The following is a 23,860-nucleotide window of genomic DNA, read 5'->3' as shown; positions in this document are numbered from 1 at the left end:
GTATGAGTGCATGGTTTGGGAAAATAGATGCAGAAGGACAAATGGATGAAAGAATGGCCGCATCTGGCAACTTTACTGTTTGCTTTTTTTCAATGCAAAGGAGGAGCGTATAATTATTAAAAAGGGTATTTTTGGAGATGGACAGGCAGGCTGTAGGGGAGGAGGTAGGCCTGTATTTTGAACTTAAAAACTCAAATGGGTTTTTGGGTTCAAAATGTGTATTTTTCCCTTATGCTGCTATCCTTTAATAATCCATAATTTTTGGGCCAGTGAGTCTAATTACTTGGCGACATAATAACAGTATGAGTGCATGGTTTGGGAAAAATAGATGCAGAAGGACAAATGGATGAAAGGATGGCCGCATCTGGCAACTTTACTGTTTGCTTTTTTTCAATGCAAAGGAGGAGCGTATAATTATTAAAAAGGGTATTTTTGGAGATGGACAGGCAGGCTGTAGGGGAGGAGGTAGGCCTGTATTTTGAACTTAAAAACTCAAATGGGTTTTTGGGTTCAAAATGTGTATTTTTCCCTTATGCTGCTATCCTTTTATAATCCATAATTTTGGGGCCAGGTTGTCCGATAACTCAGCAAAGTGAAAACAGTATGAGTGCCCCTTCTCTCCCCCTGGCTATCAGTGCCGCTGCCCCATTGCCGGCGCCGATAGCCAGGGGTAGAGAAACGGCGCCGGCAATGGGGCAGCGTCGTCGACAGACAGGGGGAAAGAAGAGGCAGCGGCACCCATTGCTGGCGCCGCTGCCCCGTGTCCCCCCACCGGAGGCCTGAAGCAGCACGGACCCGACCCCGGCAACAGGGTAATTATACAACTAGGGATGGGGGAGGCAAGGGGGCAGCGGCACCGGCAATGGGTGCCGCTGCCCCTTATCCCCCACTGGCTATCGGTGCCGTTGCCCCATTGCCGGCGCCTCTTCTCTCCCCCTGTATTTTGAACTTAAAAACTCAAATGGGTTTTTGGCTTCAAAATGTGTATTTTTCACTAATGCTGCTATCCTTTTATAATCCATAATTTTTGGGCCAGGTAGTCTAATTACTTGGCGACATAATAACGGTATGAGTGCATGGTTTGGGAAAATAAATGCAGAAGGACAAATGGATGAAAGGATGGCCGCATCTGGCAACTTTATTGTTTGCTTTTTTTCAATGCAAAGGAGGAGCGTATAATTATTAAAAAGGGTATTTTTGGAGATGGACAGGCAGGCTGTAGGGGAGGAGGTAGGCCTGTATTTTGAACTTAAAAACTCAAATGGGTTTTTGGGTTCAAAATGTGTATTTTTCCCTTATGCTGCTATCCTTTTATAATCCATAATTTTTGGGCCAGGTAGTCTAATTACTTGGCGACATAATAACAGTATGAGTGCATGGTTTGGGAAAATAGATGCAGAAGGACAAATGGATGAAAGGATGGCCGCATCTGGCAACTTTACTGTTTGCTTTTTTTCAATGCAAAGGAGGAGCGTATAATTATTAAAAAGGGTATTTTTGGAGATGGACAGGCAGGCTGTAGGGGTGGAGGTAGGCCTGTATTTTGAACTTAAAAACTCAAATGGGTTTTTGGGTTCAAAATGTGTATTTTTCCCTTATGCTGCTATCCTTTTATAATCCATAATTTTGGGGCCAGGTTGTCCGATAACTTAGCAAAGTGAAAACAGTATGAGTGTATGATGGTTACCCCTGCTATCGGTGCTGCTGCCCCTTCTCTCCCCCTGGCTATCAGTGCCGCTGCCCCATTGCCGGCGCCGATAGCCAGGGGTAGAGAAACGGCGCCGGCAATGGGGCAGCGTCGTCGACAGACAGGGGGAAAGAAGAGGCAGCGGCACCCATTGCTGGCGCCGCTGCCCCGTGTCCCCCTACCGAAGGCCTGAAGCAGCACGGACCTGACCCCAGCAACAGGGTAATTATACAACTAGGGATGGATGAGGCAACGGGGCAGCGGCACCGGCAATGGGTGCCGCTGCCCCTTATCCCCCCCTGGCTATCGGTGCCGTTGCCCCATTGCCGGCGCTGCTTCTCTCCCCCTGTATTTTGAACTTAAAAACTCAAATGGATTTTTGGCTTCAAAATGTGTATTTTTCACTAATGCTGCTATCCTTTTATAATCCATAATTTTTGGGCCAGGTAGTCTAATTACTTGGCGACATAATAACAGTATGAGTGCATGGTTTGGGAAAATAGATGCAGAAGGACAAATGGATGAAAGGATGGCCGCATCTGGCAACTTTACTGTTTGCTTTTTTTCAATGCAAAGGAGGAGCGTATAATTATTAAAAAGGGTATTTTTGGAGATGGACAGGCAGGCTGTAGGGGAGGAGGTAGGCCTGTATTTTGAACTGAAAAACTCAAATGGGTTTTTGGGTTCAAAATGTGTATTTTTCCCTTATGCTGCTATCCTTTTATAATCCATAATTTTTGGGCCAGGTAGTCTAATTACTTGGCGACATAATAACAGTATGAGTGCATGGTTTGGGAAAATAGATGCAGAAGGACAAATGGATGAAAGGATGCCCGCATCTGGCAACTTTACTGTTTGCTTTTTTTCAATGCAAAGGAGGAGTGTATAATTATTAAAAAGGGTATTTTTGGAGATGGACAGGCAGGCTGTAGGGGAGGAGGTAGGCCTGTATTTTGAACTTAAAAACTCAAATGGATTTTTGGGTTCAAAATGTGTATTTTTCCCTTATGCTGCTATCCTTTAATAATCCATAATTTTTGGGCCAGTGAGTCTAATTACTTGGCGACATAATAACAGTATGAGTGCATGGTTTGGGAAAAATAGATGCAGAAGGACAAATGGATGAAAGGATGGCCGCATCTGGCAACTTTACTGTTTGCTTTTTTTCAATGCAAAAGAGGAGCGTATAATTATTAAAAAGGGTATTTTTGGAGATGGACAGGCAGGCTGTAGGGGAGGAGGTAGGCCTGTATTTTGAACTTAAAAACTCAAATGGGTTTTTGGGTTCAAAATGTGTATTTTTCCCTTATGCTGCTATCTTTTTATAATCCATAATTTTGGGGCCAGGTTGTTCGATAACTTGGCAAAGTGAAAACAGTATGAGTGTATGATGGTTTGGGAACATAGGTGTAGAAGCACAAATCGATGAAAGGATAGCAGCATATGCCAACTTAAATGTTTTTTTTCCAAAGCAAACGAAGAGTGTATAATTATTAAAAACTTTATTTTTGGAGATGGACAGGCAGGCTCTAGGGGAGGAGGTAGGCCTGTATTTTGAACTTAAAAACTCAAATGGGTTTTTGGCTTCAAAATGTGTATTTTTCACTAATGCTGCTATCCTTTTATAATCCATAATTTTTGGGCCAGGTAGTCTAATTACTTGGCGACATAATAACAGTATGAGTGCATGGTTTGGGAAAATAGATGCAGAAGGACAAATGGATGAAAGGATGGCCGCATCTGGCAACTTTACTGTTTGCTTTTTTTCAATGCAAAGGAGGAGCGTATAATTATTAAAAAGGGTATTTTTGGAGATGGACAGGCAGGCTGTAGGGGAGGAGGTAGGCCTGTATTTTGAACTTAAAAACTCAAATGGGTTTTTGGATTCAAAATGTGCATTTTTCCCTTATGCTGCTAGCCTTTTATAATCCATAATTTTGGGGCCAGGTTGTTCGATAACTTGGCAAAGTGAAAACAGTATGAGTGTATGATGGTTTGGGAACATAGGTGTAGAAGCACAAATCGATGAAAGGATAGCAGCATATGGCAACTTAACTGTTTGTTTTCCAAAGCAAACGAAGAGTGTATAATTATTAAAAACTTTATTTTTGGAGATGGACAGGCAGGCTGTAGGGGAGGAGGTAGGCCTGTATTTTGAACTTAAAAACTCAAATGGGTTTTTGGCTTCAAAATGTGTATTTTTCACTAATGCTGCTATCCTTTTATAATCCATAATTTTTGGGCCAGGTAGTCTAATTACTTGGCGACATAATAACAGTATGAGTGCATGGTTTGGGAAAATAGATGCAGAAGGACAAATGGATGAAAGGATGGCCGCATCTGGCAACTTTACTGTTTGCTTTTTTTCAATGCAAAGGAGGAGCGTATAATTATTAAAAAGGGTATTTTTGGAGATGGACAGGCAGGCTGTAGGGGAGGAGGTAGGCCTGTATTTTGAACTTAAAAACTCAAATGGGTTTTTGGGTTCAAAATGTGTATTTTTCACTAATGCTGCTATCCTTTTATAATCCATAATTTTTGGGCCAGGTAGTCTAATTACTTGGCGACATAATAACAGTATGAGTGCATGGTTTGGGAAAATAGATGCAGAAGGACAAATGGATGAAAGGATGGCCGCATCTGGCAACTTTATTGTTTGCTTTTTTTCAATGCAAAGGAGGAGCGTATAATTAATAAAAAGGGTATTTTTGGAGATGGACAGGCAGGCTGTAGGGGAGGAGGTAGGCCTGTATTTTGAACTTAAAAACTCAAATGGGTTTTTGGCTTCAAAATGTGTATTTTTCACTAATGCTGCTATCCTTTTATAATCCATAATTTTTGGGCCAGGTAGTCTAATTACTTGGCGACATAATAACAGTATGAGTGCATGGTTTGGGAAAATAGATGCAGAAGGACAAATGGATGAAAGGATGGCCGCATCTGGCAACTTTATTGTTTGCTTTTTTTCAATGCAAAGGAGGAGCGTATAATTATTAAAAAGGGTATTTTTGGAGATGGACAGGCAGGCTGTAGGGGAGGAGGTAGGCCTGTATTTTGAACTTAAAAACTCAAATGGGTTTTTGGGTTCAAAATGTGTATTTTTCACTAATGCTGCTATCCTTTTATAATCCATAATTTTTGGGCCAGGTAGTCTAATTACTTGGCGACATAATAACAGTATGAGTGCATGGTTTGGGAAAATAGATGCAGAAGGACAAATGGATGAAAGGATGGCCGCATCTGGCAACTTTACTGTTTGCTTTTTTTCAATGCAAAGGAGGAGCGTATAATTATTAAAAAGGGTATTTTTGGAGATGGACAGGCAGGCTGTAGGGGAGGAGGTAGGCCTGTATTTTGAACTTAAAAACTCAAATGGGTTTTTGGCTTCAAAATGTGTATTTTTCACTAATGCTGCTATCCTTTTATAATCCATAATTTTTGGGCCAGGTAGTCTAATTACTTGGCGACATAATAACAGTATGAGTGCATGGTTTGGGAAAATAGATGCAGAAGGACAAATGGATGAAAGGATGGCCGCATCTGGCAACTTTACTGTTTGCTTTTTTTCAATGCAAAGGAGGAGCGTATAATTATTAAAAAGGGTATTTTTAGAAATGGACAGGCAGGCTGTAGGGGAGGAGGTAGGCCTGTATTTTGAACTTAAAAACTCAAATGGGTTTCTGGCTTCAAAATGTGTATTTTTCACTAATGCTGCTATCCTTTTATAATCCATAATTTTTGGGCCAGGTAGTCTAATTACTTGGCGACATAATAACAGTATGAGTGCATGGTTTGGGAAAATAGATGCAGAAGGACAAATGGATGAAAGGATGGCCGCATCTGGCAACTTTATTGTTTGCTTTTTTTCAATGCAAAGGAGGAGCGTATAATTATTAAAAAGGGTATTTTTGGAGATGGACAGGCAGGCTGTAGGGGAGGAGGTAGGCCTGTATTTTGAACTTAAAAACTCAAATGGGTTTTTGGGTTCAAAATGTGTATTTTTCCCTTATGCTGCTATCCTTTTATAATCCATAATTTTTGGGCCAGGTAGTCTAATTACTTGGCGACATAATAACAGTATGAGTGCATGGTTTGGGAAAATAGATGCAGAAGGACAAATGGATGAAAGGATGGCCGCATCTGGCAACTTTACTGTTTGCTTTTTTTCAATGCAAAGGAGGAGCGTATAATTATTAAAAAGGGTATTTTTGGAGATGGACAGGCAGGCTGTAGGGGTGGAGGTAGGCCTGTATTTTGAACTTAAAAACTCAAATGGGTTTTTGGGTTCAAAATGTGTATTTTTCCCTTATGCTGCTATCCTTTTATAATCCATAATTTTGGGGCCAGGTTGTCCGATAACTTGGCAAAGTGAAAACAGTATGAGTGTATGATGGTTTGGGAACATAGGTGTAGAAGCACAAATCGATGAAAGGATAGCAGCATATGGCAACTTAACTATTTGCTTTTCCAAAGCAAATGAAGAGTGCATAATTATTAAAACAGGGTATTTTTGGAGATGGACAGGCAGGCTGATGGGGAGGAGGTAGGCCTGGATTTTGAACTTAAAAACTCAAATGGGTTTTTGGGTTCAAAATGTGTATTTTTTCCCTTATGCTGCTATCCTTTTATAATCCATAATTTTGGGGCCAGGTTGTCCGATAACTTAGCAAAGTGAAAACAGTATCAGTGTTTGATGGTTACCCCTGCTATCGGCGCTGCTGCCCCTTCTCTCCCCCTGGCTATCAGTGCCGCTGCCCCATTGCCGGCGCCGATAGCCAGGGGTAGAGAAACGGCGCCGGCAATGGGGCAGCGTCGTCGACAGACAGGGGGAAAGAAGAGGCAGCGGCACCCATTGCTGGCGCCGCTGCCCCGTGTCCCCCCACCAGAAGCCTGAAGCAGCACGGACCTGACCCCGGCAACAGGGTAATTATACAACTAGGGATGGGGGAGGCAACGGGGCAGCGGCACCGGCAATGGGTGCCGCTGCCCCTTATCCCCCCCTGGCTATCGGTGCCGTTGCCCCATTGCCGGCGCCGCTTCTCTCCCGCTGTATTTTGAACTTAAAAACTCAAATGGATTTTTGGCTTCAAAATGTGTATTTTTCACTAATGCTGCTATCCTTTTATAATCCATAATTTTTGGGCCAGGTAGTCTAATTACTTGGCGACATAATAACAGTATGAGTGCATGGTTTGGGAAAATAGATGCAGAAGGACAAATGGATGAAAGGATGGCCGCATCTGGCAACTTTACTGTTTGCTTTTTTTCAATGCAAAGGAGGAGCGTATAATTATTAAAAAGGGTATTTTTGGAGATGGACAGGCAGGCTGTAGGGGAGGAGGTAGGCCTGTATTTTGAACTTAAAAACTCAAATGGGTTTTTGGGTTCAAAATGTGCATTTTTCCCTTATGCTGCTATCCTTTTATAATCCATAATTTTGGGGCCAGGTTGTTCGATAACTTGGCAAAGTGAAAACAGTATGAGTGTATGATGGTTTGGGAACATAGGTGTAGAAGCACAAATCGATGAAAGGATAGCAGCATATGGCAACTTAACTGTTTGTTTTCCAAAGCAAACGAAGAGTGTATAATTATTAAAAACTTTATTTTTGGAGATGGACAGGCAGGCTGTAGGGGAGGAGGTAGGCCTGTATTTTGAACTTAAAAACTCAAATGGGTTTTTGGCTTCAAAATGTGTATTTTTCACTAATGCTGCTATCCTTTTATAATCCATAATTTTTGGGCCAGGTAGTCTAATTACTTGGCGACATAATAACAGTATGAGTGCATGGTTTGGGAAAATAGATGCAGAAGGACAAATGGATGAAAGGATGGCCGCATCTGGCAACTTTACTGTTTGCTTTTTTTCAATGCAAAGGAGGAGCGTATAATTATTAAAAAGGGTATTTTTGGAGATGGACAGGCAGGCTGTAGGGGAGGAGGTAGGCCTGTATTTTGAACTTAAAAACTCAAATGGGTTTTTGGGTTCAAAATGTGTATTTTTCACTAATGCTGCTATCCTTTTATAATCCATAATTTTTGGGCCAGGTAGTCTAATTACTTGGCGACATAATAACAGTATGAGTGCATGGTTTGGGAAAATAGATGCAGAAGGACAAATGGATGAAAGGATGGCCGCATCTGGCAACTTTATTGTTTGCTTTTTTTCAATGCAAAGGAGGAGCGTATAATTATTAAAAAGGGTAATTTTGGAGATGGACAGGCAGGCTGTAGGGGAGGAGGTAGGCCTGTATTTTGAACTTAAAAACTCAAATGGGTTTTTGGGTTCAAAATGTGTATTTTTCCCTTATGCTGCTATCCTTTTATAATCCATAATTTTTGGGCCAGGTAGTCTAATTACTTGGCGACATAATAACAGTATGAGTGCATGGTTTGGGAAAATAGATGCAGAAGGACAAATGGATGAAAGGATGGCCGCATCTGGCAACTTTACTGTTTGCTTTTTTTCAATGCAAAGGAGGAGCGTATAATTATTAAAAAGGGTATTTTTGGAGATGGACAGGCAGGCTGTAGGGGTGGAGGTAGGCCTGTATTTTGAACTTAAAAACTCAAATGGGTTTTTGGGTTCAAAATGTGTATTTTTCCCTTATGCTGCTATCCTTTTATAATCCATAATTTTGGGGCCAGGTTGTCCGATAACTTGGCAAAGTGAAAAAAGTATGAGTGTATGATGGTTTGGGAACATAGGTGTAGAAGCACAAATCGAGGAAAGGATAGCAGCATATGGCAACTTAACTATTTGCTTTTCCAAAGCAAATGAAGAGTGCATAATTATTAAAACAGGGTATTTTTGGAGATGGACAGGCAGGCTGATGGGGAGGAGGTAGTCCTGGATTTTGAACTTAAAAACTCAAATGGGTTTTTGGGTTCAAAATGTGTATTTTTTCCCTTATGCTGCTATCCTTTTATAATCCATAATTTTGGGGCCAGGTTGTCCGATAACTTGGCAAAGTGAAAACAGTATGAGTGTATGATGGTTTGGGAACATAGGTGTAGAAGCACAAATCGATGAAAGGATAGCAGCATATGGCAACTTAACTGTTTGTTTTCCAAAGCAAACGAAGAGTGTATAATTATTAAAAACTTTATTTTTGGAGATGGACAGGCAGGCTGTAGGGGAGGAGGTAGGCCTGTATTTTGAACTTAAAAACTCAAATGGGTTTTTGGCTTCAAAATGTGTATTTTTCACTAATGCTGCTATCCTTTTATAATCCATAATTTTTGGGCCAGGTAGTCTAATTACTTGGCGACATAATAACAGTATGAGTGCATGGTTTGGGAAAATAGATGCAGAAGGACAAATGGATGAAAGGATGGCCGCATCTGGCAACTTTACTGTTTGCTTTTTTTCAATGCAAAGGAGGAGCGTATAATTATTAAAAAGGGTATTTTTGGAGATGGACAGGCAGGCTGTAGGGGAGGAGGTAGGCCTGTATTTTGAACTTAAAAACTCAAATGGGTTTTTGGCTTCAAAATGTGTATTTTTCACTAATGCTGCTATCCTTTTATAATCCATAATTTTTGGGCCAGGTAGTCTAATGACTTGGCGACATAATAACAGTATGAGTGCATGGTTTGGGAAAATAGATGCAGAAGGACAAATGGATGAAAGGATGGCCGCATCTGGCAACTTTACTGTTTGCTTTTTTTCAATGCAAAGGAGGAGCGTATAATTATTAAAAAGGGTATTTTTAGAAATGGACAGGCAGGCTGTAGGGGAGGAGGTAGGCCTGTATTTTGAACTTAAAAACTCAAATGGGTTTCTGGCTTCAAAATGTGTATTTTTCACTAATGCTGCTATCCTTTTATAATCCATAATTTTTGGGCCAGGTAGTCTAATTACTTGGCGACATAATAACAGTATGAGTGCATGGTTTGGGAAAATAGATGCAGAAGGACAAATGGATGAAAGGATGGCCGCATCTGGCAACTTTATTGTTTGCTTTTTTTCAATGCAAAGGAGGAGCGTATAATTATTAAAAAGGGTATTTTTGGAGATGGACAGGCAGGCTGTAGGGGAGGAGGTAGGCCTGTATTTTGAACTTAAAAACTCAAATGGGTTTTTGGGTTCAAAATGTGTATTTTTCCCTTATGCTGCTATCCTTTTATAATCCATAATTTTTGGGCCAGGTAGTCTAATTACTTGGCGACATAATAACAGTATGAGTGCATGGTTTGGGAAAATAGATGCAGAAGGACAAATGGATGAAAGGATGGCCGCATCTGGCAACTTTACTGTTTGCTTTTTTTCAATGCAAAGGAGGAGCGTATAATTATTAAAAAGGGTATTTTTGGAGATGGACAGGCAGGCTGTAGGGGTGGAGGTAGGCCTGTATTTTGAACTTAAAAACTCAAATGGGTTTTTGGGTTCAAAATGTGTATTTTTCCCTTATGCTGCTATCCTTTTATAATCCATAATTTTGGGGCCAGGTTGTCCGATAACTTGGCAAAGTGAAAACAGTATGAGTGTATGATGGTTTGGGAACATAGGTGTAGAAGCACAAATCGATGAAAGGATAGCAGCATATGGCAACTTAACTATTTGCTTTTCCAAAGCAAATGAAGAGTGCATAATTATTAAAACAGGGTATTTTTGGAGATGGACAGGCAGGCTGATGGGGAGGAGGTAGGCCTGGATTTTGAACTTAAAAACTCAAATGGGTTTTTGGGTTCAAAATGTGTATTTTTTCCCTTATGCTGCTATCCTTTTATAATCCATAATTTTGGGGCCAGGTTGTCCGATAACTTAGCAAAGTGAAAACAGTATCAGTGTTTGATGGTTACCCCTGCTATCGGCGCTGCTGCCCCTTCTCTCCCCCTGGCTATCAGTGCCGCTGCCCCATTGCCGGCGCCGATAGCCAGGGGTAGAGAAACGGCGCCGGCAATGGGGCAGCGTCGTCGACAGACAGGGGGAAAGAAGAGGCAGCGGCACCCATTGCTGGCGCCGCTGCCCCGTGTCCCCCCACCAGAAGCCTGAAGCAGCACGGACCTGACCCCGGCAACAGGGTAAATATACAACTAGGGATGGGGGAGGCAACGGGGCAGCGGCACCGGCAATGGGTGCCGCTGCCCCTTATCCCCCCCTGGCTATCGGTGCCGTTGCCCCATTGCCGGCGCCGCTTCTCTCCCGCTGTATTTTGAACTTAAAAACTCAAATGGATTTTTGGCTTCAAAATGTGTATTTTTCACTAATGCTGCTATCCTTTTATAATCCATAATTTTTGGGCCAGGTAGTCTAATTACTTGGCGACATAATAACAGTATGAGTGCATGGTTTGGGAAAATAGATGCAGAAGGACAAATGGATGAAAGGATGGCCGCATCTGGCAACTTTACTGTTTGCTTTTTTTCAATGCAAAGGAGGAGCGTATAATTATTAAAAAGGGTATTTTTGGAGATGGACAGGCAGGCTGTAGGGGAGGAGGTAGGCCTGTATTTTGAACTTAAAAACTCAAATGGGTTTTTGGGTTCAAAATGTGCATTTTTCCCTTATGCTGCTATCCTTTTATAATCCATAATTTTGGGGCCAGGTTGTTCGATAACTTGGCAAAGTGAAAACAGTATGAGTGTATGATGGTTTGGGAACATAGGTGTAGAAGCACAAATCGATGAAAGGATAGCAGCATATGGCAACTTAACTGTTTGTTTTCCAAAGCAAACGAAGAGTGTATAATTATTAAAAACTTTATTTTTGGAGATGGACAGGCAGGCTGTAGGGGAGGAGGTAGGCCTGTATTTTGAACTTAAAAACTCAAATGGGTTTTTGGCTTCAAAATGTGTATTTTTCACTAATGCTGCTATCCTTTTATAATCCATAATTTTTGGGCCAGGTAGTCTAATTACTTGGCGACATAATAACAGTATGAGTGCATGGTTTGGGAAAATAGATGCAGAAGGACAAATGGATGAAAGGATGGCCGCATCTGGCAACTTTACTGTTTGCTTTTTTTCAATGCAAAGGAGGAGCGTATAATTATTAAAAAGGGTATTTTTGGAGATGGACAGGCAGGCTGTAGGGGAGGAGGTAGGCCTGTATTTTGAACTTAAAAACTCAAATCTGTTTTTGGGTTCAAAATGTGTATTTTTCACTAATGCTGCTATCCTTTTATAATCCATAATTTTTGGGCCAGGTAGTCTAATTACTTGGCGACATAATAACAGTATGAGTGCATGGTTTGGGAAAATAGATGCAGAAGGACAAATGGATGAAAGGATGGCCGCATCTGGCAACTTTATTGTTTGCTTTTTTTCAATGCAAAGGAGGAGCGTATAATTATTAAAAAGGGTATTTTTGGAGATGGACAGGCAGGCTGTAGGGGAGGAGGTAGGCCTGTATTTTGAACTTAAAAACTCAAATGGGTTTTTGGGTTCAAAATGTGTATTTTTCCCTTATGCTGCTATCCTTTTATAATCCATAATTTTTGGGCCAGGTAGTCTAATTACTTGGCGACATAATAACAGTATGAGTGCATGGTTTGGGAAAATAGATGCAGAAGGACAAATGGATGAAAGGATGGCCGCATCTGGCAACTTTACTGTTTGCTTTTTTTCTATGCAAAGGAGGAGCGTATAATTATTAAAAAGGGTATTTTTGGAGATGGACAGGCAGGCTGTAGGGGTGGAGGTAGGCCTGTATTTTGAACTTAAAAACTCAAATGGGTTTTTGGGTTCAAAATGTGTATTTTTCCCTTATGCTGCTATCCTTTTATAATCCATAATTTTGGGGCCAGGTTGTCCGATAACTTGGCAAAGTGAAAACAGTATGAGTGTATGATGGTTTGGGAACATAGGTGTAGAAGCACAAATCGAGGAAAGTATAGCAGCATATGGCAACTTAACTATTTGCTTTTCCAAAGCAAATGAAGAGTGCATAATTATTAAAACAGGGTATTTTTGGAGATGGACAGGCAGGCTGATGGGGAGGAGGTAGTCCTGGATTTTGAACTTAAAAACTCAAATGGGTTTTTGGGTTCAAAATGTGTATTTTTTCCCTTATGCTGCTATCCTTTTATAATCCATAATTTTGGGGCCAGGTTGTCCGATAACTTGGCAAAGTGAAAACAGTATGAGTGTATGATGGTTTGGGAACATAGGTGTAGAAGCACAAATCGATGAAAGGATAGCAGCATATGGCAACTTAACTGTTTGTTTTCCAAAGCAAACGAAGAGTGTATAATTATTAAAAACTTTATTTTTGGAGATGGACAGGCAGGCTGTAGGGGAGGAGGTAGGCCTGTATTTTGAACTTAAAAACTCAAATGGGTTTTTGGCTTCAAAATGTGTATTTTTCACTAATGCTGCTATCCTTTTATAATCCTTAATTTTTGGGCCAGGTAGTCTAATTACTTGGCGACATAATAACAGTATGAGTGCATGGTTTGGGAAAATAGATGCAGAAGGACAAATGGATGAAAGGATGGCCGCATCTGGCAACTTTACTGTTTGCTTTTTTTCAATGCAAAGGAGGAGCGTATAATTATTAAAAAGGGTATTTTTGGAGATGGACAGGCAGGCTGTAGGGGAGGAGGTAGGCCTGTATTTTGAACTTAAAAACTCAAATGGGTTTTTGGGTTCAAAATGTGTATTTTTCACTAATGCTGCTATCCTTTTATAATCCATAATTTTTGGGCCAGGTAGTCTAATTACTTGGCGACATAATAACAGTATGAGTGCATGGTTTGGGAAAATAGATGCAGAAGGACAAATGGATGAAAGGATGGCCGCATCTGGCAACTTTATTGTTTGCTTTTTTTCAATGCAAAGGAGGAGCGTATAATTATTAAAAAGGGTATTTTTGGAGATGGACAGGCAGGCTGTAGGGGAGGAGGTAGGCCTGTATTTTGAACTTAAAAACTCAAATGGGTTTTTGGGTTCAAAATGTGTATTTTTAACTAATGCTGCTATCCTTTTATAATCCATAATTTTTGGGCCAGGTAGTCTAATTACTTGGCGACATAATAACAGTATGAGTGCATGGTTTGGGAAAATAGATGCAGAAGGACAAATGGATGAAAGGATGCCCGCATCTGGCAACTTTACTGTTTGCTTTTTTTCAATGCAAAGGAGGAGTGTATAATTATTAAAAAGGGTATTTTTGGAGATGGACAGGCAGGCTGTAGGGGAGGAGGTAGGCCTGTATTTTGAACTTAAAAACTCAAATGGATTTTTGGGTTCAAAATGTGTATTTTTCCCTTATGCTGCTATCCTTTAATAATCCATAATTTTTGGGCCAGTGAGTCTAATTACTTGGCGACATAATAACAGTATGAGTGCATGGTTTGGGAAAAATAGATGCAGAAGGACAAATGGATGAAAGGATGGCCGCATCTGGCAACTTTACTGTTTGCTTTTTTTCAATGCAAAGGAGGAGCGTATAATTATTAAAAAGGGTATTTTTGGAGATGGACAGGCAGGCTGTAGGGGAGGAGGTAGGCCTGTATTTTGAACTTAAAAACTCAAATGGGTTTTTGGGTTCAAAATGTGTATTTTTCCCTTATGCTGCTATCCTTTTATAATCCATAATTTTGGGGCCAGGTTGTTCGATAACTTGGCAAAGTGAAAACAGTATGAGTGTATGATGGTTTGGGAACATAGGTGTAGAAGCACAAATCGATGAAAGGATAGCAGCATATGCCAACTTAAATGTTTGTTTTCCAAAGCAAACGAAGAGTGTATAATTATTAAAAACTTTATTTTTGGAGATGGACAGGCAGGCTGTAGGGGAGGAGGTAGGCCTGTATTTTGAACTTAAAAACTCAAATGGGTTTTTGGCTTCAAAATGTGTATTTTTCACTAATGCTGCTATCCTTTTATAATCCATAATTTTTGGGCCAGGTAGTCTAATTACTTGGCGACATAATAACAGTATGAGTGCATGGTTTGGGAAAATAGATGCAGAAGGACAAATGGATGAAAGGATGGCCGCATCTGGCAACTTTACTGTTTGCATTTTTTCAATGCAAAGGAGGAGCGTATAATTATTAAAAAGGGTATTTTTGGAGATGGACAGGCAGGCTGTAGGGGAGGAGGTAGGCCTGTATTTTGAACTTAAAAACTCAAATGGGTTTTTGGATTCAAAATGTGCATTTTTCCCTTATGCTGCTAGCCTTTTATAATCCATAATTTTGGGGCCAGGTTGTTCGATAACTTGGCAAAGTGAAAACAGTATGAGTGTATGATGGTTTGGGAACATAGGTGTAGAAGCACAAATCGATGAAAGGATAGCAGCATATGGCAACTTAACTGTTTGTTTTCCAAAGCAAACGAAGAGTGTATAATTATTAAAAACTGTATTTTTGGAGATGGACAGGCAGGCTGTAGGGGAGGAGGTAGGCCTGTATTTTGAACTTAAAAACTCAAATGGGTTTTTGGCTTCAAAATGTGTATTTTTCACTAATGCTGCTATCCTTTTATAATCCATAATTTTTGGGCCAGGTAGTCTAATTACTTGGCGACATAATAACAGTATGAGTGCATGGTTTGGGAAAATAGATGCAGAAGGACAAATGGATGAAAGGATGGCCGCATCTGGCAACTTTACTGTTTGCTTTTTTTCAATGCAAAGGAGGAGCGTATAATTATTAAAAAGGGTATTTTTGGAGATGGACAGGCAGGCTGTAGGGGAGGAGGTAGGCCTGTATTTTGAACTTAAAAACTCAAATGGGTTTTTGGGTTCAAAATGTGTATTTTTCCCTTATGCTGCTATCCTTTTATAATCCATCATTTTGGGGCCAGGTAGTCTAATTACTTGGCGACATAATAACAGTATGAGTGCATGGTTTGGGAAAATAGATGCAGGACAAATGGATGAAAGAATGGCCGCATCTGGCAACTTTATTGTTTGCTTTTTTTCAATGCAAAGGAGGAGCGTATAATTATTAAAAAAGGGTATTTTTGGAGATGGACAGGCAGGCTGTAGGGGAGGAGGTAGGCCTGTATTTTGAACTTAAAAACTCAAATGGGTTTTTGGGTTCAAAATGTGTATTTTTCCCTTATGCTGCTATCCTTTTATAATCCATAATTTTTGGGCCAGGTAGTCTAATTACTTGGCGACATAATAACAGTATGAGTGCATGGTTTGGGAAAATAGATGCAGAAGGACAAATGGATGAAAGGATGGCCGCATCTGGCAACTTTACTGTTTGCTTTTTTTCAATGCAAAGGAGGAGCGTATAATTATTAAAAAGGGTATTTTTGGAGATGGACAGGCAGGCTGTAGGGGTGGAGGTAGGCCTGTATTTTGAACTTAAAAACTCAAATGGGTTTTTGGGTTCAAAATGTGTATTTTTCCCTTATGCTGCTATCCTTTTATAATCCATAATTTTGGGGCCAGGTTGTCCGATAACTTGGCAAAGTGAAAACAGTATGAGTGTATGATGGTTTGGGAACATAGGTGTAGAAGCACAAATCGATGAAAGGATAGCAGCATATGGCAACTTAACTATTTGCTTTTCCAAAGCAAATGAAGAGTGCATAATTATTAAAACAGGGTATTTTTGGAGATGGACAGGCAGGCTGATGGGGAGGAGGTAGGCCTGGATTTTGAACTTAAAAACTCAAATGGGTTTTTGGGTTCAAAATGTGTATTTTTTCCCTTATGCTGCTATCCTTTTATAATCCATAATTTTGGGGCCAGGTTGTCTGATAACTTGGCAAAGTGAAAACAGTATGAGTGTATGATGGTTTGGGAACATAGGTGTAGAAGCACAAATCGATGAAAGGATAGCAGCATATGGCAACTTAACTGTTTGTTTTCCAAAGCAAACGAAGAGTGTATAATTATTAAAAACTTTATTTTTGGAGATGGACAGGCAGGCTGTAGGGGAGGAGGTAGGCCTGTATTTTGAACTTAAAAACTCAAATGGGTTTTTGGCTTCAAAATGTGTATTTTTCACTAATGCTGCTATCCTTTTATAATCCATAATTTTTGGGCCAGGTAGTCTAATTACTTGGCGACATAATAACAGTATGAGTGCATGGTTTGGGAAAATAGATGCAGAAGGACAAATGGATGAAAGGATGGCCGCATCTGGCAACTTTACTGTTTGCTTTTTTTCAATGCAAAGGAGGAGCGTATAATTATTAAAAAGGGTATTTTTGGAGATGGACAGGCAGGCTGTAGGGGAGGAGGTAGGCCTGTATTTTGAACTTAAAAACTCAAATGGGTTTTTGGGTTCAAAATGTGTATTTTTCACTAATGCTGCTATCCTTTTATAATCCATAATTTTTGGGCCAGGTAGTCTAATTACTTGGCGACATAATAACAGTATGAGTGCATGGTTTGGGAAAATAGATGCAGAAGGACAAATGGATGAAAGGATGGCCGCATCTGGCAACTTTACTGTTTGCTTTTTTTCAATGCAAAGGAGGAGCGTATAATTATTAAAAAGGGTATTTTTGGAGATGGACAGGCAGGCTGTAGGGGTGGAGGTAGGCCTGTATTTTGAACTTAAAAACTCAAATGGGTTTTTGGGTTCAAAATGTGTATTTTTCCCTTATGCTGCTATCCTTTTATAATCCATAATTTTGGAGCCAGGTTGTCCGATAACTTGGCAAAGTGAAAACAGTATGAGTGTATGATGGTTTGGGAACATAGGTGTAGAAGCACAAATCGATGAAAGGATAGCAGCATATGGCAACTTAACTATTTGCTTTTCCAAAGCAAATGAAGAGTGCATAATTATTAAAACAGGGTATTTTTGGAGATGGACAGGCAGGCTGATGGGGAGGAGGTAGGCCTGGATTTTGAACTTAAAAACTCAAATGGGTTTTTGGGTTCAAAATGTGTATTTTTTCCCTTATGCTGCTATCCTTTTATAATCCATAATTTTGGGGCCAGGTTGTCCGATAACTTAGCAAAGTGAAAACAGTATCAGTGTTTGATGGTTACCCCTGCTATCGGCGCTGCTGCCCCTTCTCTCCCCCTGGCTATCAGTGCCGCTGCCCCATTGCCGGCGCCGATAGCCAGGGGTAGAGAAACGGCGCCGGCAATGGGGCAGCGTCGTCGACAGACAGGGGGAAAGAAGAGGCAGCGGCACCCATTGCTGGCGCCGCTGCCCCGTGTCCTCCCACCAGAGGCCTGAAGCAGCACGGACCTGACCCCGGCAACAGGGTAATTATACAACTAGGGATGGGGGAGGCAACGGGGCAGCGGCACCGGCAATGGGTGCCGCTGCCCCTTATCCCCCCCTGGCTATCGGTGCCGTTGCCCCATTGCCGGCGCCGCTTCTCTCCCCCTGTATTTTGAACTTAAAAACTCAAATGGATTTTTGGCTTCAAAATGTGTATTTTTCACTAATGCTGCTATCCTTTTATAATCCATAATTTTTGGGCCAGGTAGTCTAATTACTTGGCGACATAATAACAGTATGAGTGCATGGTTTGGGAAAATAGATGCAGAAGGACAAATGGATGAAAGGATGGCCGCATCTGGCAACTTTACTGTTTGCTTTTTTTCAATGCAAAGGAGGAGCGTATAATTATTAAAAAGGGTATTTTTGGAGATGGACAGGCAGGCTGTAGGGGTGGAGGTAGGCCTGTATTTTGAACTTAAAAACTCAAATGGGTTTTTGGGTTCAAAATGTGTATTTTTCCCTTATGCTGCTATCCTTTTATAATCCATAATTTTGGGGCCAGGTTGTCCGATAACTTAGCAAAGTGAAAACAGTATGAGTGTATGATGGTTACCCCTGCTATCGGTGCTGCTGCCCCTTCTCTCCCCCTGGCTATCAGTGCCGCTGCCCCATTGCCGGCGCCGATAGCCAGGGGTAGAGAAACGGCGCCGGCAATGGGGCAGCGTCGTCGACAGACAGGGGGAAAGAAGAGGCAGCGGCACCCATTGCTGGCGCCGCTGCCCCGTGTCCCCCTACCGAAGGCCTGAAGCAGCACGGACCTGACCCCAGCAACAGGGTAATTATACAACTAGGGATGGATGAGGCAACGGGGCAGCGGCACCGGCAATGGGTGCCGCTGCCCCTTATCCCCCCCTGGCTATCGGTGCCGTTGCCCCATTGCCGGCGCTGCTTCTCTCCCCCTGTATTTTGAACTTAAAAACTCAAATGGATTTTTGGCTTCAAAATGTGTATTTTTCACTAATGCTGCTATCCTTTTATAATCCATAATTTTTGGGCCAGGTAGTCTAATTACTTGGCGACATAATAACAGTATGAGTGCATGGTTTGGGAAAATAGATGCAGAAGGACAAATGGATGAAAGGATGGCCGCATCTGGCAACTTTACTGTTTGCTTTTTTTCAATGCAAAGGAGGAGCGTATAATTATTAAAAAGGGTATTTTTGGAGATGGACAGGCAGGCTGTAGGGGAGGAGGTAGGCCTGTATTTTGAACTGAAAAACTCAAATGGGTTTTTGGGTTCAAAATGTGTATTTTTCCCTTATGCTGCTATCCTTTTATAATCCATAATTTTTGGGCCAGGTAGTCTAATTACTTGGCGACATAATAACAGTATGAGTGCATGGTTTGGGAAAATAGATGCAGAAGGACAAATGGATGAAAGGATGCCCGCATCTGGCAACTTTACTGTTTGCTTTTTTTCAATGCAAAGGAGGAGTGTATAATTATTAAAAAGGGTATTTTTGGAGATGGACAGGCAGGCTGTAGGGGAGGAGGTAGGCCTGTATTTTGAACTTAAAAACTCAAATGGATTTTTGGGTTCAAAATGTGTATTTTTCCCTTATGCTGCTATCCTTTAATAATCCATAATTTTTGGGCCAGTGAGTCTAATTACTTGGCGACATAATAACAGTATGAGTGCATGGTTTGGGAAAAATAGATGCAGAAGGACAAATGGATGAAAGGATGGCCGCATCTGGCAACTTTACTGTTTGCTTTTTTTCAATGCAAAGGAGGAGCGTATAATTATTAAAAAGGGTATTTTTGGAGATGGACAGGCAGGCTGTAGGGGAGGAGGTAGGCCTGTATTTTGAACTTAAAAACTCAAATGGGTTTTTGGATTCAAAATGTGCATTTTTCCCTTATGCTGCTAGCCTTTTATAATCCATAATTTTGGGGCCAGGTTGTTCGATAACTTGGCAAAGTGAAAACAGTATGAGTGTATGATGGTTTGGGAACATAGGTGTAGAAGCACAAATCGATGAAAGGATAGCAGCATATGGCAACTTAACTGTTTGTTTTCCAAAGCAAACGAAGAGTGTATAATTATTAAAAACTGTATTTTTGGAGATGGACAGGCAGGCTGTAGGGGAGGAGGTAGGCCTGTATTTTGAACTTAAAAACTCAAATGGGTTTTTGGCTTCAAAATGTGTATTTTTCACTAATGCTGCTATCCTTTTATAATCCATAATTTTTGGGCCAGGTAGTCTAATTACTTGGCGACATAATAACAGTATGAGTGCATGGTTTGGGAAAATAGATGCAGAAGGACAAATGGATGAAAGGATGGCCGCATCTGGCAACTTTACTGTTTGCTTTTTTTCAATGCAAAGGAGGAGCGTATAATTATTAAAAAGGGTATTTTTGGAGATGGACAGGCAGGCTGTAGGGGAGGAGGTAGGCCTGTATTTTGAACTTAAAAACTCAAATGGGTTTTTGGGTTCAAAATGTGTATTTTTCCCTTATGCTGCTATCCTTTTATAATCCATCATTTTGGGGCCAGGTAGTCTAATTACTTGGCGACATAATAACAGTATGAGTGCATGGTTTGGGAAAATAGATGCAGGACAAATGGATGAAAGAATGGCCGCATCTGGCAACTTTATTGTTTGCTTTTTTTCAATGCAAAGGAGGAGCGTATAATTATTAAAAAAGGGTATTTTTGGAGATGGACAGGCAGGCTGTAGGGGAGGAGGTAGGCCTGTATTTTGAACTTAAAAACTCAAATGGGTTTTTGGGTTCAAAATGTGTATTTTTCCCTTATGCTGCTATCCTTTTATAATCCATAATTTTTGGGCCAGGTAGTCTAATTACTTGGCGACATAATAACAGTATGAGTGCATGGTTTGGGAAAATAGATGCAGAAGGACAAATGGATGAAAGGATGGCCGCATCTGGCAACTTTACTGTTTGCTTTTTTTCAATGCAAAGGAGGAGCGTATAATTATTAAAAAGGGTATTTTTGGAGATGGACAGGCAGGCTGTAGGGGTGGAGGTAGGCCTGTATTTTGAACTTAAAAACTCAAATGGGTTTTTGGGTTCAAAATGTGTATTTTTCCCTTATGCTGCTATCCTTTTATAATCCATAATTTTGGGGCCAGGTTGTCCGATAACTTGGCAAAGTGAAAACAGTATGAGTGTATGATGGTTTGGGAACATAGGTGTAGAAGCACAAATCGATGAAAGGATAGCAGCATATGGCAACTTAACTATTTGCTTTTCCAAAGCAAATGAAGAGTGCATAATTATTAAAACAGGGTATTTTTGGAGATGGACAGGCAGGCTGATGGGGAGGAGGTAGGCCTGGATTTTGAACTTAAAAACTCAAATGGGTTTTTGGGTTCAAAATGTGTATTTTTTCCCTTATGCTGCTATCCTTTTATAATCCATAATTTTGGGGCCAGGTTGTCCGATAACTTGGCAAAGTGAAAACAGTATGAGTGTATGATGGTTTGGGAACATAGGTGTAGAAGCACAAATCGATGAAAGGATAGCAGCATATGGCAACTTAACTGTTTGTTTTCCAAAGCAAACGAAGAGTGTATAATTATTAAAAACTTTATTTTTGGAGATGGACAGGCAGGCTGTAGGGGAGGAGGTAGGCCTGTATTTTGAACTTAAAAACTCAAATGGGTTTTTGGCTTCAAAATGTGTATTTTTCACTAATGCTGCTATCCTTTTATAATCCATAATTTTTGGGCCAGGTAGTCTAATTACTTGGCGACATAATAACAGTATGAGTGCATGGTTTGGGAAAATAGATGCAGAAGAACAAATGGATGAAAGGATGGCCGCATCTGGCAACTTTACTGTTTGCTTTTTTTCAATGCAAAGGAGGAGCGTATAATTATTAAAAAGGGTATTTTTGGAGATGGACAGGCAGGCTGTAGGGGAGGAGGTAGGCCTGTATTTTGAACTTAAAAACTCAAATGGGTTTTTGGGTTCAAAATGTGTATTTTTCACTAATGCTGCTATCCTTTTATAATCCATAATTTTTGGGCCAGGTAGTCTAATTACTTGGCGACATAATAACAGTATGAGTGCATGGTTTGGGAAAATAGATGCAGAAGGACAAATGGATGAAAGGATGGCCGCATCTGGCAACTTTACTGTTTGCTTTTTTTCAATGCAAAGGAGGAGCGTATAATTATTAAAAAGGGTATTTTTGGAGATGGACAGGCAGGCTGTAGGGGTGGAGGTAGGCCTGTATTTTGAACTTAAAAACTCAAATGGGTTTTTGGGTTCAAAATGTGTATTTTTCCCTTATGCTGCTATCCTTTTATAATCCATAATTTTGGAGCCAGGTTGTCCGATAACTTGGCAAAGTGAAAACAGTATGAGTGTATGATGGTTTGGGAACATAGGTGTAGAAGCACAAATCGATGAAAGGATAGCAGCATATGGCAACTTAACTATTTGCTTTTCCAAAGCAAATGAAGAGTGCATAATTATTAAAACAGGGTATTTTTGGAGATGGACAGGCAGGCTGATGGGGAGGAGGTAGGCCTGGATTTTGAACTTAAAAACTCAAATGGGTTTTTGGGTTCAAAATGTGTATTTTTTCCCTTATGCTGCTATCCTTTTATAATCCATAATTTTGGGGCCAGGTTGTCCGATAACTTAGCAAAGTGAAAACAGTATCAGTGTTTGATGGTTACCCCTGCTATCGGCGCTGCTGCCCCTTCTCTCCCCCTGGCTATCAGTGCCGCTGCCCCATTGCCGGCGCCGATAGCCAGGGGTAGAGAAACGGCGCCGGCAATGGGGCAGCGTCGTCGACAGACAGGGGGAAAGAAGAGGCAGCGGCACCCATTGCTGGCGCCGCTGCCCCGTGTCCTCCCACCAGAGGCCTGAAGCAGCACGGACCTGACCCCGGCAACAGGGTAATTATACAACTAGGGATGGGGGAGGCAACGGGGCAGCGGCACCGGCAATGGGTGCCGCTGCCCCTTATCCCCCCCTGGCTATCGGTGCCGTTGCCCCATTGCCGGCGCCGCTTCTCTCCCCCTGTATTTTGAACTTAAAAACTCAAATGGATTTTTGGCTTCAAAATGTGTATTTTTCACTAATGCTGCTATCCTTTTATAATCCATAATTTTTGGGCCAGGTAGTCTAATTACTTGGCGACATAATAACAGTATGAGTGCATGGTTTGGGAAAATAGATGCAGAAGGACAAATGGATGAAAGGATGGCCGCATCTGGCAACTTTACTGTTTGCTTTTTTTCAATGCAAAGGAGGAGCGTATAATTATTAAAAAGGGTATTTTTGGAGATGGACAGGCAGGCTGTAGGGGAGGAGGTAGGCCTGTATTTTGAACTTAAAAACTCAAATGGGTTTTTGGATTCAAAATGTGCATTTTTCCCTTATGCTGCTAGCCTTTTATAATCCATAATTTTGGGGCCAGGTTGTTCGATAACTTGGCAAAGTGAAAACAGTATGAGTGTATGATGGTTTGGGAACATAGGTGTAGAAGCACAAATCGATGAAAGGATAGCAGCATATGGCAACTTAACTGTTTGTTTTCCAAAGCAAACGGAGAGTGTATAATTATTAAAAACTGTATTTTTGGAGATGGACAGGCAGGCTGATGGGGAGGAGGTAGGCCTGTATTTTGAACTTAAAAACTCAAATGGGTTTTTGGCTTCAAAATGTGTATTTTTCACTAATGCTGCTATCCTTTTATAATCCATAATTTTTGGGCCAGGTAGTCTAATTACTTGGCGACATAATAACAGTATGAGTGCATGGTTTGGGAAAATAGATGCAGAAGGACAAATGGATGAAAGGATGGCCGCATCTGGCAACTTTACTGTTTGCTTTTTTTCAATGCAAAGGAGGAGCGTATAATTATTAAAAAGGGTATTTTTGGAGATGGACAGGCAGGCTGTAGGGGAGGAGGTAGGCCTGTATTTTGAACTTAAAAACTCAAATGGGTTTTTGGGTTCAAAATGTGTATTTTTCCCTTATGCTGCTATCCTTTTATAATCCATAATTTTGGGGCCAGGTAGTCTAATTACTTGGCG

The sequence above is a fragment of the Hyla sarda genome, chromosome 11 (assembly GCF_029499605.1).
Source record: "Hyla sarda isolate aHylSar1 chromosome 11, aHylSar1.hap1, whole genome shotgun sequence".
In the NCBI taxonomy this organism is placed as follows: Eukaryota; Metazoa; Chordata; class Amphibia; order Anura; family Hylidae; genus Hyla; species Hyla sarda.
Note: the sequence above shows the minus strand (reverse complement) of the source record.